This window comes from Manis javanica, unplaced genomic scaffold (assembly GCF_040802235.1).
Source record: "Manis javanica isolate MJ-LG unplaced genomic scaffold, MJ_LKY HiC_scaffold_24, whole genome shotgun sequence".
Taxonomy (NCBI): domain Eukaryota; kingdom Metazoa; phylum Chordata; class Mammalia; order Pholidota; family Manidae; genus Manis; species Manis javanica.
Genome location: NW_027332170.1, coordinates 663397 through 676308, shown reverse-complemented (window position 1 = coordinate 676308; position 12912 = coordinate 663397). Strand labels below are relative to the sequence as shown.

Here is a 12912-nt window from a genome sequence, read left to right as displayed (position 1 = left end):
TGGCTTGATGTGTTTATGTGTAATAAGCGGTACCTGTTTGCATTTTATGTACGTGTGGACATGCTTTTTCGGGTGACATTTAGAAAGCTTCACTTATATTCTTGGTAACTTTTGCTAAAGGTTTGTTGATTTTCTTAATCTTTTCAAAGGACCAAATTTTGGCCAGTTGATGTTTTTCCGTTTGTTTTTTCATTTCTCTTTGCCTTGAATTCCATGCTTAATGTTACTTTCATCACTTGGTTCAGATTCATATTGATCTCTTCACTGTGTCTTCAGGAGCAGGGTTGGCTTTCTGTTTTTAGACCTTTCTTTTTAAAACTATATGCACAACGATCAACTTTCCTTTAAAGAGCATGCTACCTGTATTCCTTAATTTTTGGTATGTTGTATGTTCATTTTTCATTTACATTAAAGTATGTTTGAGTTTCCCTTGTGACTTTTTCTTTAACACAGTTACTTAGAATTGTGTTGTTTCATTTCCACACATTTATGAATTTCCCTTATTTCCTGTTTTCCACTTTAACACCATTGAAATCAGAGAAAATGAATCAGAAAAATCATACACGTTGTACAATTTCAGTACTTTAAAATTTGATGACTAACAAGTCTGATACAGTCTACCCTGTGAAATGTTCCATGTGTGCTTGAGAAGTATGTGTATTCTGCTGGTGGTGGTGGAATGTTCTTTTGATCTTCTTAAATTTAGCATTGTTCAAGTGTTTTATTTATTTATTTTTGTCTGAGTGTTCTATTTGTTTATATCTTGCATATGCCCTCCTATGTATCATACATATGTGTGTTCCATGTGTCCTATATATCATATGTCATGCACACACATATATATGTATACACACACACACATCTATATGGTATTAAAGTCAATAGCTGTGATTGTTGAATTACCAGTTTCTCCCTTCTTTCTTCAGAACTATAATCGGCTATTTTACAGTTCTGTGGTAATTATATTAAAAAGTCAACCAGGGATTTCACTTCCTTTGCATTTTTTTATTTTTTAAATTTGTCATCAGTAATACAGAATGACATGAGCAAAACTGGTTAGTAGATTCGCCCGATTGTCAAGTCCCCACCACATACCCCATTACAGTCAATGTGCATCATTGTAGTAAGATGCTGTAGAGTCACTATTTGTCTTCTCTGTGCTTTGCTGCCTTCTCTGTGCCCTCCTTGTGTTATGTGTGCTAATTGTAGTACCTCTTGTTCCTGTACTCCCTCCCTTCCCAAGCACCCTTCCAGTCCCATCTCCTTTGATAACTGTTAGACCATTATGGGGTTCTGTGAGCCTGCTACTGTTTTGTTCCTGCAGTTTTGGGTTTTTGTTGTTATGCTCCACAGATGGGTGAAATTATTTGGTACTTTTCCTCCTCCACCTGCCTTATTTCGCTAAACATAATATCCTCTAGTTCCATGCATGCTCTTCAAAATGGTAGGACCTGTTTTCTTCTTATGTCTGAATGATACTCCATTGTGTGTACACACACATATATATATATGTGTGTACACACAATGGAGTATCATATATATATATATATATATATATATATATATATATATATATATATATATATATATATATATATATATGTACCACATCTTCTTTAACCATTCAACTACTGATGGACACTTAGGTGGCTTCCATTTCTTCGCTATTGTATATAGATAGTGCTGCGATAAACGGAGGGGTGGATATGCCTTTTTGAAACTAGGATCCTGCGTTATGAGGGTAAATTGCCAGGAATGAAATTTCTGGGTAAAATCGTATTCCTATTTTTAGTTTTTTGAGGAACCTCCATAATGCTCTCAACAATGGCTGAAGTGGTTTATCACTAACAGCAGTGCAGGAGGCTTCCCCTTTTTCTGCATCCTCACCACCTCTTGTTCCTAATCTTTACAATGCTGCTCATCCTACCTGGTGTGAGGTGATACCACACTGCGGTTTTAATTGGCATTTCATGATATTTACAGTGTGAAGCATCTTTCCATGTGCCTGTTGGCCATGTGAATTTCTTCTTTGGAGAAGTGTCTGTTCATATTCTCTGCCCATGCTTTAATCGGGTTATTTTCTTTTTAGATGTTGAGGCTCATGAGTTCCTATATATTTTTGTATTTTAACCCCTTGTCTATATGTCTTTTACAAATATATTCTCCCATACTGTAAGATGCATTTTTGTTGTGCTAATGGTGTACTTTGTTCTACAGAAGTCTTCAAGCATTATGTAGTTCCATTTCTTTTTTATTTTGTTTCCCTTGTCTGAGGTGATGCATTCAGGAAAAAGTTGCTCATGTTTATATTCAAAAGATTTTTGCTTTTATTTTATTGTAAGAGTTTTATGGTTTCATGACTTACATTCAGATCTTTGATCCATTGTGAGCTTCCCTTCGTGTATGGTCTTGAACAATAATCCAGTTTCATTCTCTTCCATGTAGCTGTCCAGTTTTGCCAACACGAGTTGGTGAAGGGGCCATCATCTCCCCATTGTATATCCATGGCTACTGTATCATATATTAATTGACTACACATGCATGCAGTTTTATATGTATCTGAGCTCTCTAGTCTGTTCATTGGTCTCTGGTCTGTTCCTGTGCCAGTCCACAGAGATTATTATTATTGGGCAATTATTGACATACAGTCTTATATTTTTTAAAAAACATACAACACAATGAATGGTACATTAGTTCCCCGTGTTGTTAAGTCCTCACCCCTAAGGTGCAGTTATGGTCTGTCAACATAGGAATATGTTACAGAATTACTGACTATATTCTCCCTGGTGTTCTACCATCCCTGTGACCAATTTATATTACAATTGGGATATTTCAGCCATTTTATCCTGCTCACTCTCCACCTTTAACACCCCCACAACCCTTTCATTTTGTTTTAGTTTGTTTTTATATTCCAAAATAAGTGAAGTCATACTGTATTTGTCTTTCTCAACCTGGCTTATTTCACTTCTCATAATACCCTTGTTGCAAAAGGCAGGATTTCTGTCTCTCTGTCTCTGTCTCTGTCTGTCTCTCTCTCTCTCTCAGCTTAATAATATTCCATCATGTATGTGTACCACATCTTGTTCATCTATTCATTTATGGTTCCTTCCATAGATGGCTATTTTAAGTAATGCAGTGATAAATAAAGGGTTGCACATATGTTTTTGAATCAGGGGTATACTTTTGTTTGGGTAAATTTTTAGGAGTGGATTTAATGGGCCCTATGGAATTCTTGTTAGATTTTTGAGGAACCTCCATACTGCTTTCCACACTGGCTCCACCAACTGACGTTCCCACTAACAGTCTGTGAGGTTTCCCGATTCTCCACATCCTCCTCAACACTTGCCATTTCTTCTCTTAGACATTGGCCATACCGACTGCTGTAACGTAATGTCTCATTGTGCTTTTAATTTGCATGTGCCTGATGGCAGAGATGTGGAACATTTTTCTTGTACCGATTTGTCGTCTATATGACTGCTTGGGAAAAACGTCTGTTCCTGTTCTCTTGTTTAAGGTGGGTTATTAGTTTTTCTGGTGTTGAATCATAGGAGTTATTTATGTATTTTGGGTACTGACCCTGTTTCAGATAAGTCATTCATGAACATATTTTGCAATGCTGTAAGTTTCCTTTTTCTACTGATGGTGCCTTTTGCTATACAGAAACTTTTGAGTTTGATGTTGTCCCACTGTTCATTTTTTATTTTGTTTTCCATAGCTTAGAGATGTGTCCAGGAAAACAATGCTCATGCTTCTTTTCAAGAGAATTTTCCCTATGCTTTTTTCTAAGGGTTTTATGGTTTCATTTCTTACATTTAGGTCTTTGATTCATTTTGAGCTTACATTCATCTAAGAAGTCAGTAATCCACTTTCATTCTCTTGCATGTTGCTTCCCAGATTTCTGAACATCAGCTCCAGAAGAGGCTGTCTTTTCCCCATTGTATATTTGTGGCTCCTTATCATATATTAATTGACACATGTATGCATGAGATTGCATGTGGGCTCTCTATTCTATTCCATTGATCTGTAGTTGTCATGTGTGCAAGTAGTACATTGTTTTGATTATTGTAGGTTTGCAGTAGATCTTGAAGTTAGGGAGCATAATCCCAAAGCTTTGTTCTTTTTACTCAGGTTTGTTTTTGCTATGTGGGTTATTTTATGTTTCCTTATGAGTTTTAGGATTATTTCATCGAGTTTATTGAAGAATGCCATTGATATTTTCATAGGTACTGCCCTGAATCAGAAAATTGCTTTGAGAAGGTTGGCCATTTTGACAATATTAATTCTTCTATTTAGGAGCATAGGATAGATTTCATTTACTTGTGTTTTTTTAAAATTACTCTCATGAGTGCCTAACAGTTTTGGCCCTGAGGTTGTCTTTTACCTCCTTGGTGCTTTTTTCTTTTTTCCTTTTATTTTTTTGGAAGCCATTCTAAATAGAATTCTTTTCCTGATTCACTTTCTCTTAATTACTTGACAATATAAAGGATTCCTGTGTATTAATTTTGAATCCTGCCACCTTGCTGAATCCAGTTATTAGTTCTAATAGGTTTTTAGCAGTCTTTAAGTTCACACACACACACACACACACACACACACACACACATTACCATGAAATTTGAACATACCGACAGCTTGATTTCCTCCTAACCAACTTGGATGCTTTTATCTCTTAGTTGTGTGTGACTGCCATGACTGGGATCCCCAGTACTATGTAGAATAGTGAGAAATTTGTGAGAGTGGACATCCTTCACGTTCCATATCTTGGAAATTTTCCAGCTTTTTGCCATTTGATATGATAGTAACTGTAATATGTCATACATATAGCCTTCATAATGGTGAGGTGTGTCCTCTGTGCCCACTTTGTTGAATTTTTATCCAAGAATGGATATTGCATTTTGTCAAGTGCTTTTCCGCATCTGTTGAGTCAATCATGTGGTTTTTATCTTTTTTGTTAATGTGTTGATTGACGTTGATGTACAGATATTGTACCATCCTTGTAATTCTGAAGTAATCTCACTCGGTTGGATGGATGATCCTTTTACTGTATTTTTAAATCCGTTTCGCCAATGTTTTGTTGAGGATTTTGCATCTACATTCATCAGCGATATTGGTCTACATGTTTCTTTCTTGTAGTGTGTCTGGTTTTGGTGTTAAAGAGTGATGCTGTTCCCATAGAAAGACTTTGGAAGTGTTCGCTACTACTCTCCTTTTTGGAATTCTTTAAGAAGTATGTGGCCTTAGCTCTCTTTGAAATGTTTGGTAACCAGCAGCTGTGAAGCCATCTGGCCCTGGCTTTCTCAACCTGGCCCTTTGTTTCTTGTGCGTTTTTTGATTACCATTGTGTTTCATTACTGTTAAACAGTCCGTTGAGATTTTGTTTCCTCGTGGGTTCACATGGGATGGGAGTGTTATTCTAGGAATTTTCCCATTTCTTCTAGATTCTTCAATTTGTTGGCATGTATTTTATAACAGATTTCTCTAATCTTTGCATTTCTGTAATGTCTATTGTGACTATTTCTTTTTCTGTTTTTGTTTATTTATGTACTCTCTTTTTTTTTTCCTGGAGAAATCTGGCTAAGGATTGGTCTCTTTTCTTTTCTCAGACAACCAGCTCTTTGATTCTTTTTCTATTGCTTCATTGTGTATATTTTTTCTTTCTGCTCTGATCTTTATTATGTCCGTCTTTCTACTAACTTTGGTTGTCAGCTGTTCTTCTTTTCCTAGTTTCTTTTATGCTCAGTTTAGACTATTTATGTGGGATTGTTCTTCTTTCTTGAGGGAAGCCTGTATTGCTGTGTGCTTTCCGCTTAGAACTGCCTCAGCAGATCCCACAGGTTTGGAGCTGTTGAGTTGTTTTCATTTGTCTCCATGTATTGCTTGATCTATGTTTTAATTCAGTCACTGATCCTTGATCACATAGAAGTACATTTTTTAGCCTCTGTGTTTCTAGGCATTTTTGCTTTCTATGTGTAATTTATTTCTAGTTTCATAGTCTTGTGGTCTGGAAGCTGCTTCATACACGTTCTAACTTTTTGAATTTATTGAGGCTTTTTGTGGCCTACTATGTGATCCGTCCTGGAGGACATTCCATATTCCCTTCTGAAAAATTGCGTATACTGCAGCTATTGCGTGGAATGTTCTGTAGATATGTGTTTAGTCCATCTTATCAGATGTATGGTTCAGAGACTGTTTCCTGTTTATTTTCTGTCTGGTGGATCTATTAATGTAAGTGCTGTGTTAAAGTGTGTAAGTTGCAGTCTATTTCCCCCTTTAATTCTGTTAGTGTTTATTTGTCTTATACATTTAGGTGCTAATGTGTTGGGTGCATGGGTTTTATAATTGTTATACCCTCCTGTTGGACTGACCCCATGGTCATTATGTAATATCCAACTGTGTTTTGAAATCAATTTTCTCTGATATAAGTACTCCTAGTCCTCCTTTTTCTCCCTCTTTTTTACACGGTGGAATGCCTTTTTTTCATCCCTTCACTTTCAGTCTGTGTATATCTTTGGCGCTGAGTGAGTCTCCTGTAGGCTTCATATAGATGTGTCTTAGTACTTTATCCTTCTACCACACTACGTCTTTTCATTGGAGCATTCAGTCCATTTACATTTAAGGGAAATTTTGATACATATGCACTAACTGCCATTTTACTAATTGTTTTCTCGGTGTTTTTGTACCTGCTGTCTGTTCCTTTCTTTGTATCTTACACTCTTCTCTTGTTATCTGATGGATTTCTTTACTGTTGTGATTGGAATTCACAATTTTAGTTTTTTGTACCTGTTATAAGCTTTAGGTTTGTGTTTATTGTAAGATTCATAGTTTCCTAATTATACAGGAGTCCATATTAAGGTGGTAATTGCTATTTTTAAAGCACAGTATAAAAATACCTTTTTTATTCTTCCTCCTCATCCACACATAATGTATTAGATCATCTAATATGCATTTTTGTGTATCCCTTGATTGATTTTGTGTATAATTGGTCTTACTACTTTTTTTAAAATTTCATCATTTATTGGTAAGTACTTGGTCTACTGCCTTTATGGCCACATTTATTTTCACTGGTGAAAGCTAGGACTATGAACATTTCCATATGCAGAAGTACTTCAACATTTCCTGTAATGCCACCTTAGTGCTGGTGAATTCCATCAAACTTTGTATCTCTGGGAAATGTTTACACTCCCCTTCAAATCTGAATGATAATCTTGCTGGATAGAGGGTCCTTGACTGAAGATACTTCTGTTTTCATACACGAGATATTTCATGCCACTCCCTCTGGCCTTAGAGATTTCTGCTCATTCTGTTGATAGCCTGACTGGGTTTCCCTTATAAGTAATCTTTTTTTTTTCTCTCTAGCTGCTTTCAATATTCACTCCTTATTCTTGAACTTTTTCAGTTTAATTATTGTATGTCTTAGTGTTGTCTTTCTGAGTTCCTTATTATATGCACATTGTTTTGTTTTGATTGTTCACACAGTTCTCTAATTATTCTTTCACTTGTAGAATTTGTTTTTCTCTTTGTTCCTCAGCTTTGTTTTTCCCTGTTCTTTCATTTCCATGTCATTGAATATTTCCTCTATTTGGAAGCAGGCTCTATATTCCTTCCCTCTGTAGGTTTTTAATTTCAGTTACTGTTTTTTTTTTTCAGCTCTGAGTAGTCCTTTTTCAGCTCTTGTGTCTGCCTGCTGTGCCTCATGGTCTAGAGAGTAATGGCTTTATGAGGGTGTTCTTTGGTGCCCGGAATCTCAAGATATTTTACACCCCAGTACTTGGTTCTTTTTTGCATGGAATCCTCCATTGCCATTGGTGGGCTATTGGTGGGGCCTCCTTTCTTTTTCTTTCTTTCTTTCTCTTTCTTTCTTTCTTTCTTTCTTTCTTTCTTTCTTTCTTTCTTTCTTTCTTTCTTTCTTTCTTTCTTTCTTTCTTTCTTTCTTTCTTTCTTTCTTCCTTCCTTCCTTCCTTTCTTCCTTTCTTCGTTCCTTCCTTACTTCCTTCCTTACTTCCTCTCTCTCTCTCTCTCTCTCTCTCTCTCTTTCTTTCTTTCTTTCTTTCTTTCTTTCTTTCTTTCTTTCTTTCTTTCTTTCTTTCTTTCTTTCTTTCTTTCTTTCTTTCTTTTTCTTTCTTTCTTTCTTTCCCATTCTTGTAGGGGATCCAGTTTATTGGCATAAAATTTCTCTTGAATGCTTGTGTGCTTTTTAATACCGGTGTTGTCTGTTGTAACTTCTCTTCCCATTTCTCATCATGTTTATTTGTGACCTGCCACTCTTTTTCCATTATAAGTCTGCTGATGGTATTTTCTGTACTGTTCATCTTTTCAAAGAACCAGGTTTTGGATTCACTGTTTTATTTTTTGTTTTGTTTTGTTTTCTGTTAATTTCTTAAACTCATTACCTTTTATTTTACATTCCTATCTTTATTATGTCCCTCTTTCTACCAGCTTTGGTCTTTGTTTATTCTTCTATGAGAATGCCTGTTTGAAAGTTTTCTAGTTTCTTGAGGCAGCTCTGTATTTGCTTTTAGAACTTTTGCTGGCATCTGAAGTATTTTGAACTGTTGTGTTTCTGTTTTAATTGGTTTCTTTGTGTCCTTTGATTTCCTCTTTGATCTGCCCACTGATCCATTGAAAGTTCAGAAGCATGTTATTTATCCTGCATTTGTTTGAGTTTTATTCACCATTTGTTTTTCATGTAGTGGACTTTTTGTTTCATAGCTTTGTGCTCTGAAATGATGCTCTATAGAATGTCAATCATATCTTTGTTAAGACTTGTTTTTCATCTATACGTGTGATCTATTCTGGAAACGATTCCATGTTCTCTTGAGAAGAATATGCATTCTGCTGCTTTGGGGTGGAATGATACTCATATAACTGTCAAGTCCTACAGGTCTGATGTGTTGTTCAGTGCCACTGTGCCTTTACTGATTTTATGTACGGATGATCTATGCAGTGGTGTTAGTCACTGGTAAAAGTTCCCCACTTAATTGCGTTGCTGGAGGTTTCTCCCTGTAGTCCTGTAAAGCATATGATTTATATATGCAGATTTTCCTATGTTGGGCAGATAGGTATTATAATTGTTATATGCTCTTGTTGCACTGATTCCTTCCACCGTTATGTAATATCCTACTTTGCTGGTGACATATTTTTGTGGTAAAGTCTGTTTTGCCTGATACAAGTACTGCTACTCCTGCCTTCTCTCTTCCATTTCAGTGGGATATATTTTTATATCCCTTCACTTTTAGTCTGTGTATGTCTGGGATATAAGTGAGTCTTTTATTTGCAACATATAAATAGATCTTTCTTTTTTAATCCATTCTGCCACCCTGTATCTTTTATTTGGTGCATTTAGTCCTTTTGCATTTAAAGTAATTACTGATAACTACATGGTTATTGGCATTTTGCTAGTTGTGTCACGGTTCTTGTAGTTCCTTTCTTGTGATTTGGTGATTGCCTTTAGTGTTATGTTTGGATTCATTTCTCCTTATTCTGCATGTGTCTCCATTAGGCACTTTTCCTTCATCCTCCTCCACACTTTATGAATGATGTCATAATCTACATCTTTTGTGTACCCCTGACTGATTTTGTAAGTGGGTGATGTTACTACTCTTCCCTTCTGAACACCATAATTGCTTACAAGTGATTGCTGCACTACCTTTACTGTAGGTTTGCTTTCACCCATGAAAACCATTTAAACCTAAAAACATTTCCATCTGAACAAGTCCTGAAACACATCGTGTGAGACTGGTTTGCAGGAGGTGAATTCCTGTAACCTCTGTTCATCAGGAAGGCTTGCAGTGTCTCCTCCAATCCTGAATGAAAACCTTGCCGAGTAGAGAGTTTTTGGTGGCTAAATCTTTCCCTTTCAGGACTGTGAATATTTCATGCGACTCCTTTGTGCTCTATAATGTTTCACTGGAAAAGCTGATGGCCTTTGGTAATAACTGTTTGCCTTGCAGGTAACTGTCTGCCCCTCTCTTGCTGGTTTGAAGATTCTGTCTTTGTCTTTGATCTTTGCCATTTTAATTTCTTTCTGTCTTGGTGTGGACCTCCTTGTGTTCTTCTTGTTAGGGGCTCTCTGGGCTTCCAGGTCCTGAATGTCTGTTTCCTTCCCCAGGTAGGGGAAATAAGGAAATAATTTGCCAGTTATTTCTGCAAATAAACTTTCTATCCCTTTGCCTGTAGCCTACTGTTCATTCCCTATATTTTATTTTTCATGTGCTTATTGTATTCTTCTGCTCTGAGAGTCTCCTTTTTATATTCTCTCTCTATTGTTGAAGTTCTTGCTGAGATACTGAGTTCTCGCCTTTAAGTCAGTGAACACCTTTAGTGACCATGGCTCTAGGTCCTTCATCAGGAGGACTGCGTTACTCTGTTTCATTTTACACTTTTTGGTCTTGTTCTTCTGTTGTGTATATATCCCTCACTCTTCTCATTTTACCTGGCTCTCTGTGTTTCCGCCTTTGTATTAGATAGATCCACTATGCCTCCATGCCTTCCCAGTAGAGGCTTTATGTTGTGTGTGTCATTCAGCACCCAGAAATGCAAAACTCCCTGCACACCAGAGCCCCGTTCTCAATTGTAGCTGAGCCACAATTACTGTTGGTGGGCTGTGGGCAGGGCCCACCTTTTTCCTGCCTGCTTGCTGTGGTGGTTGTCCACTGCTCCTCCCTTGTGGGACAGCCGGCATTTCTTTTGCGATGCACTGTGTGTGGGAGTTGCCCTTTGCCTGGCTTCCTGCAACGTCTGACTACTGCTGAGCTGAGTATGTTGCGTGGGCATGTTTTCAGTGGAATGCGTTGGCTGAGCCAGCATGGAGCATTTCCGAACTGGCTGCTGCAGGCATCGAGGCAGTTGCACTGAGGGAGGGGAGGAAAACCCTGCCTTTTCTTCCTCAGACCTCATTTGCGACAGGACACTTCTGAATGTGAGCAGATTTTCCAAACTGCCGCGTCTGTGTTGTGTGTCAGTGGTACTACTGCAGCATGTGTCATCGGTGACAGGTGACAGGAGTCTTCACTTCCCAGAGTGCTTCAAATCTCTCTGGTCTCCAGCCTTGTTAATTTTCAAGGGTCAGAGCAGTGGGGTCTTGTCTTCTCAGAACAGATCAGCAGAGCCTACTTACCTGGCATCCTGAGCTCTGACCTCTTCTCCCTCCATTCTTTTTCTTCCCTTTTATGGGCTCATGTTGGCGAAAGGCATGGAGTCTGATCCATCAGAGCTCTGCTCACATCCTTCTCAGGGTCATCTTCCCTTCTTCACAGGGTATTGGTGATTCTGTATTCAAAATACTGTAGCTTTTTTGTGTGTCTCTTGGTAGGTTATCACATTGAATTCCCGCCACTGTTTTCCTCCAGTGTTCAGCATCAGTGTCTTTTCATCCCATTCTTTACTATAATCACATTTCTAGTTTGTCCCTTTTATAAACGAAGGCAATGAATACCCTAACATTGAAAGGAAAAAGGAAAGGAAACAAATTATTTTCTGTACACTTTTAAATATTATAGCGTATATCAATTTGTTGTACTTCTATTCTCTACCTCCTTAGTGGAATACAGGTAGTTGCCATTATTTGCAATCCTTCTTATTTAATAATACACAATTACATGTTAATTTGCCTTTGATCTCATTTTCATATCCTTTTCTAAGTCTAACGTATTCTCTTATGTTTAGTCATTGAATATACAGTCTGAAAGATAATAAAACAATTCTCTGGCATGTTCTTTCTTAATTTTACTTAACAACAGTACCAAATCTTTTAAAAAATTACTGTTATTTTGTTTGATTATTCTAATTTAGACAATATGTATTTTCCCTGTAGTAATTAGAATTTCCACCTGGCTTGTCTTTGTCTTTAATAAACTGAAAAGTAATTTATACTTTTGTATGTTCTAAATAAGTAAAACATAAATGTTAAAGAACACATGGATTTCTGGAGTAAAGTTTATGGCTCATTTTATAGAATCTGGAGGTAGTCAGCTGTGATTCCAATCCCATTAATCTCATGTCTTTCTGTTACACTTGGCAGGGTCTCTTTACTTTTAAATCTGTTTCCTCATGCAAAACGTTAATGCCAATTACATAGTGAATTGCCCTAATGTTACCATGGTAGAAGATTGCTCAGGTGCTAAGGTGCTATATTAATCTTGTGAATGGTCTTTTCATTGTTGTATTTTTTAATATTTTAACTTTAAGAGCTGTTTGCTTTATTCTTAAAGTAGACAGATGAATTATTTGCCCCCCTCCAGTTCCTTTCCCATAGATTGACTATATGTCTCACTTTATTTTTGTAAATTATGGATTTATTTTCTTAATATTCCTTCCAAATAAGGTCCGTCTCTCCCTGTCAAATCAACATGTTCCTAATACCTAAGCATTAGTGCCCTATACTTTAATAGTTGATTGATTAATAACTAAATTCATTTTTCTCTGCAATTTTTTAGAGAATTTCAAAGTGCCAATGTTTCCTAAAAGACAGGCCAAATATATTTATATTCTGTTCATTATCGTTTAAGATTTTATTCTAGCAATTTTGTGTATTTCTAGATTTTAGTGATAGGAATCAGATTTTAGAGATTTATTGTTTCCTGTTAAATTCTAGGCAAGCTGTGTTACACTGTTTGTGTATTTGAGGGGAGGTTTGTAAATCTATATCGTGATTTCATTTTTACTAACCGTAATACTTTATTTTATAGCCTACTGATTTGAAGAAGCCAAAGAATCCTTAATAGACAGAGACTGCATTGAAAGATACAAGGAAAACCCAAACCAGCTGAAGTAGATTGCCTAAAACACTGGCCTTAACCTGAACATTTGATACTCTTTCCACTTTCAGTGGGTACCTCATGAATAAATACTGGTGTCTGAAAGAAAGCAATGTCTTAAAATACAAATGCAGAATTAAAATTTCCATAAACATTA

At 36.7% G+C, this 12912-nt stretch overlaps 1 long non-coding RNA gene across 1 annotated transcript; it reads left to right on the top strand.

Moving 5' to 3' along the window:
* Positions 1–3429: 3429 nt before the first annotated feature.
* LOC118967666 (uncharacterized) lies at positions 3430–12912 on the top strand. The gene is made up of 2 exons (XR_012127638.1): positions 3430–3514; positions 12687–12912. It is a non-coding gene; the product is annotated as an uncharacterized lncRNA (long non-coding RNA).